The sequence below is a fragment of the Arachis hypogaea genome, chromosome 1 (genome assembly GCF_003086295.3).
Source record: "Arachis hypogaea cultivar Tifrunner chromosome 1, arahy.Tifrunner.gnm2.J5K5, whole genome shotgun sequence".
In the NCBI taxonomy this organism is placed as follows: domain Eukaryota; kingdom Viridiplantae; phylum Streptophyta; class Magnoliopsida; order Fabales; family Fabaceae; genus Arachis; species Arachis hypogaea.
The window spans coordinates 503,926-509,925 of NC_092036.1; positions in this window are offsets into that span (position 1 = coordinate 503,926).

Below are 6,000 nucleotides of genomic sequence, written 5' to 3' on the forward strand. Positions count from 1 at the left end.
CAAAAGACATCTCAAAAGAATCTATCAGGTCGGGGATGAGACACCCGACCTCCCTACTATATCATTCACAAAAGAGGATGGGCAAGGGATAATCCCCGGGCATGATGATCCCGTGGTGATAACTATAATCCTAGCCAACGCCCATCTCCACAGAACCCTAGTAGACCAAGGAAGTTCGGCGGACATCCTTTTCAAGCCCGCCTTCGACAAGCTAGGGTTAGATGCAAAAGAGTTGAGAGCCTACCCTGACACCCTATATGGGTTAGGGGATACGCCAATAAAACCACTGGGATTTTTACCCCTTCACACCACTTTTGGAAAAAGGAAAAAATCAAGGACTCTGAGCATAGACTTTATAGTCATCGACGAAGGGTCAGCCTACAATGCCTTAATCGGCAGGACTACCCTTAATCGCCTCGGAGCAGTGGTATCCACTCCCCACCTTTGCATGAAATTCCCGACTCCAGGAGGAATAGCAACGGTAAGGGGAGATCAAAAATTGGCAAGGAAGTGCTACAACGAAAGCCTAAATCTGAGAGGGAAGGGCAAAGAAGTCCACACCATAGAACTAGGCGGCGCAAGAACCAGAGAAGACCTACGACCCCAGCCGGGAGGAAAAACCGAGGAGATAGAAGTCGGAAAGGAGGAAGGAAAAAACACTCACATAGGAGCCAACCTAGGGGAAACCCTGAAACAAAGGTTGGGTGAACTCCTAAGAGCTAATTCCGACCTCTTCGCCTGGAAGGCTTCCGACATGCCCGGGATTGATCCCGAGCTCACGTCTCACAGGCTCTCGGTTTACCCAGGATCCCGACCTGTACAGCAAAGAAGACGCAAGCTCGGCTCAGAAAGGGCCTCCATAGTAGAAGAGCAAGTACAGGCGCTCCTAGAAGCCGGCTTTATCAGAGAGGTCAAATACCCAACATGGCTAGCCAATGTAGTGCTAGTCAAAAAACAAAATGGTAAATGGAGAATGTGCGTCGACTATACCGACTTGAATAAGGCATGTCCTAAGGACCCTTATCCCCTACCGAGTATTGATACCCTGGTGGACTCCAGCTCAGGGTACCAATACCTATCGTTCATGGATGCCTACTCGGGATATAATCAAATCCCGATGCATGAACCCGACCAGGAAAAAACATCGTTCATCACACCAAAAGCCAATTACTGCTACGTGGTCATGCCATTCGGACTGAAGAATGCAGGAGCCACGTACCAAAGGCTGATGAACAAAGTGTTTTCCCCCCATCTAGGAAGCCTAATGGAGGTATACGTCGACAACATGTTAGTAAAAACCAAGCAAGAAGTCGACCTCTTAACCGACCTCTCACAAGTCTTCGACACTATAAGGTTGCATGGGATGAGACTAAATCCCGCAAAATGCGCCTTCGCGGTAGAAGCAGGAAAATTTCTAGGATTTATGCTAACACAAAGAGGGATTGAAGCCAATCCCGACAAATGCCAAGCCATCCTAGAAATGAAAAGCCCGACTTGTTTGAGAGAGGTTCAACAACTCAATGGCCGACTTGCAGCCCTCTCCAGATTTTTGGCAGGATCGGCACTAAAATCCCTTCCATTATTCTCCCTATTAAGGAAGGAATGCCGGTTTGAATGGACTCCGGAATGTGAGGAGGCGTTCCAAGAGTTCAAAAAATTCTTAAGCCAACCTCCTATATTAACTCGACCAATACCGGGGAAAGACCTCGTCCTATACCTATCCGTCACAAACAGGGCTGTCTCATCAGCCCTGATCAGAGAAGACGAGGTCGGGCAGCACCCGGTCTACTTTATCAGTAAGGTCCTACAAGGCCCTGAGCTAAGGTACCACAAACTAGAGAAGTTTGCCTACTCCTTAGTGATAGCCTCACGAAGGCTACGACCTTACTTTCAGGCTCACACAATAAGAGTCCGTACGAACCAACCCATGAAGCAAATCCTCCAGAAGACGGATGTTGCAGGGAGAATGGTTCAGTGGGCGATCGAGCTCTCCGAGTTTGATCTGAGATACGAAACTCGGACAGCAATTAAAGCCCAATGCCTCGCCGACTTCATTGCAGAATATGCCGGTGAACAAGAGGAAAAGCCAACTACATGGGAGCTCTATGTAGACGGGTCCTCCAACAAGACAGGGAGCGGCGCGGGCATAATATTGGCAGATGGAAAAGGAACCCAGATAGAGGTCTCCTTAAAATTTGAATTTCCAGCTTCAAACAATCAGGCAGAATATGAGACCTTGATTGCCGGATTAAAATTAGCAGAAGAAGTCGGCGCCACAAAGGTGATGATCTACAGCGACTCACAAGTGGTGACCTCCCAAATAAGTGGAGAGTATCAGGCAAAGGACCCCAATATGAAGAAGTACTTGGAGAAAACCTTGGAGCACCTTGGGCGCTTTGCAGAAACCGAGGTTAAGCATATAACTCGGGATCTAAATAGCAGAGCTGACGCCCTATCCAAGTTAGCAAGCACCAAACCCGGAGGGAACAATAGAAGCCTGATCCAAGAAACTCTCCAAGAGCCCTCGGTGTCAAAAACAGAAGACGAACAAGAGGTACTTGAAGTAGTCGGTCTAGACCTCGGATGGATGAATCCCTTAGTCGAATACCTGAAATTCGACATCCTCCCCAAGGAGGAGAAAGAAGCTAAAAGGATCCGAAGGGAAGCACAGCTTTATACCTTGGTGAGAAATGTCCTTTACAGAAGAGGGATATCAACACCATTGTTGAAGTGCGTACCGACCTCAAGAACCACCGAAGTATTGGAGGAAGTGCATAGTGGGACCTGCGGAAACCATCTCGGAGCAAGGTCGCTGGCCAGAAAAGTAATCCGAGCAGGATTCTATTGGCCGACCTTGCAGAAAGATGCCACAGACTTTGTGAAAAGATGCCAACCATGCCAGATGCATGCGAATTTCCACGTAGCTCCACCAGAAGAGCTCATCAGTATCACTTCCCCCTGGCCTTTCGCAAAATGGGGAATGGATTTGTTAGGTCCTTTTCCCCAAGCACCAGGGCAGGTAAAATACTTGATCGTGGGAATAGATTACTTCACAAAGTGGATAGAAGCAGAACCATTAGCCACCATTACCGCTCAAAGAAGTCGCAGGTTCCTCTACAAAAACATCATCACAAGGTATGGGATACCTTATTCCATCACCACAGATAATGGAACCCAATTCACCGACGCCACCTTCAGAAACCTGGTAGCCAGTATGAAAATCAAACATCAATTCACCTCGGTAGAGCACCCACAAGCCAATGGGCAAGCCGAGGCAGCTAACAAGGTCATACTGGCAGGTTTGAAGAAAAGATTACAGGAAGCGAAGGGAGCTTGGGCTGAAGAGCTCCCTCAAGTGCTGTGGGCTTATAGGACAACACCCCAATCCGCCACAGGAGAAACACCCTTCCGACTGGTATACGGCGTAGAAGCCATGATTCCTATAGAAATCAGTGAGCAAAGCCCAAGGGTAATTCTTCATGATGAGGTCGGAAATGTACAGGGGCACAAAAAGGAGCTCGACTTGCTCCCCGAAGTCCGAGAGAACGCCCAGATAAGAGAGGCGACATTAAAGCAAAGGATGACTACCAGATACAACAAGAAAGTCATTCGAAGAACATTTGCCGTAGATGACTTGGTCCTAATCAGAAACAACATTGGAGTCAACAAGTCAGGAGATGGAAAGCTCGCCGCAAATTGGAAAGGGCCATACAAAATCAAGGAAGTGTTAGGGAAAGGTTATTATAAAGTAACCGACCTGGATAGCACTGAGTTACCAAGGTCGTGGCATGCATGTAATATGAAAAGGTACTACAGCTAGAAGCGAACTCTACTCCCTGATGTACTCTTTTCCCAGCTTTATGATTTTTTCCCAAAAAAGGGTTTTTTCTGGAGAAAGGGTTTTTAACGAGGCATCATAGTAGAGGCTAAGGGAAAATACATTGTCAAGACCCTTAGTAGCAAAAAGGTACCTTCCCGATTAATAAAGATCTTTCTTATCACTATATTTCTCTTAAAATATCCTCCTTTATTTCTTATAAGTCTTTCTACGAAACGCGCCGACTTAAGCTCGACAAAGCGTGAAAATCCCATGAATCGACCTAACATGGTCGTCAGGATAAAACGACGAGGTACAAGTCGGTGTAAAGAGGTTATACAAGTTGATCGTATTAAACTCGGAAACTATCCGACTCTTGAGTCGAAAGGAAATCCGAGTAAAACGAACTCGAAAGAGCTCTGAGTAAAAGAAAACCGAGCTCCGAGTAGATGAAAAACGCATCGCAAAAATAACCTAAGTCATAAAAGCTCACTAAAGCAAAGTTGAGTATAAAGGATAGCAAAAGAGATATAAAAACCTGAAAAGTTTAAAGTTTGCATACAAGTCTTTGCACGAAAAAGGCTCGAGAAAACAAACTAACAAAAGGGTTTTCCGAAAAAGATCAAACATATTCAAAACATGTACACGCGCAAAGTAACTTGAACCCTTATCCAAAAAGGGGCACCTACTTTGATTAGAAAACCCTTATCCAAAAAAGGGCATTTATTTTGTTTAAAACCCTTATCCAAAAAAGGGCGCCAAACAGAATATTTTGTTTACGGCCTTAAAAGGCCAGAAGGAAATTGTTCACAACCACCAACAAATAAATAAATTCAAAAAAGGGGGGGACCCACAGGCCGGGCCCCCATATAGCCATAAAAATAAAAGTCATTTTTTGGACGGAGTAGAGGAATCACCACCACCAGGAGGAACACCACCAGGACCGGGAGGAGGAGCCGAAGAGGAAGTCGGGGAAAGGATTGAAGAACCCGGAGCATCTTTGGGACGAGGAGGAGACTCTATAATCCTCTGCCCCCGAGTCTTTAGGTCTGACTCGGAAATGACCTCGGAGACAGGAGGGTCAACAATAGCGCCGTCGATAACTACCTTGTCAGGATGTAAAGGAGAAAGGTCCAAGTCGGGAGCAATAACTCTGACTTGTTCCAAGAAAATTCTCCAAGACTCCTCGGCGCCCTCGGCGATAGAATCCTCCAACTCGGCGTATGCGTTCCGGGAATTCAGCAAGTCCTTCCTCACAGCCACAATATCTTGAAAAAGACTGTGATAGCTCTCTTGCGCTGTTTTCCTCAAATTTGCCTCCAAGGTGCATTGGGCCCGCAGCTTACCCTCCTCCTCCTTAAGGTGATCCCTCTCCTTCCTCAGTCTATCTCTCTCCTCCTTCAATTCTTTCTCATGTTTTTCATAAATGAGAAGTCTCCCCTCCAACTCCTCAACCCTCGAGGATGCCCCCAAAGAGCTGAGGGGAGCCTTCTCAAAAATGTCCAAGAGTTTGTTACAAACACCCGCTGTCCTAAAACTCTCCTCGGCCATGGCGGTGAGGTGGTTTCGAACAGAAACATCATCCATACTTATAAAAGGATAGATGTTCTTTCGGACGAATGCCAAAGCATCCGCCTTAACCCCGCCATCAAAAGAAGAAGAGCCAGACTCTGAAGTCTTGCGCTTCTTCTTCTCGGGCTCGGAGAGAGTTTGGGCAGAAGGGGGTGGTCGGGGCAAACTTGAGGAAGAAATGACAAGGGGTTGAGAGGGAGTACCCACATTCTTAGGAGGAGGAGGAGGTGGAGAGATGACCGTCTTGGCCCTAGCCCGGGACTTTGCCTTAGCCTCCTGGACCCTTTGGTAGGCCTCCTGAGCGTTCCTTTTTACCATATCTACAAAAGAAACAACCAAGTTACAAGTCGGTAAAATATAAGTCGGCGGGAACAACTCGGAAATAAGAAATGCATGCGCTACCTATGCAAGACTGAACAAAAGTCGACGTCCCCTGAAGGATTTTCCTCGTGTCCAAATATGGGGCCCTCCCCCATGCTTCTCGGAAAAACCCCACAACTGCCGCCTCCACCTCGTCCAGGTCATCTGGACCAATCTTTTCGCAAGGGGAGGCCGGCAACCAGTAAAGGGGAAAGCGAGGGGAGGAATGCTCGTCCAGGAAAAAGGGGTGG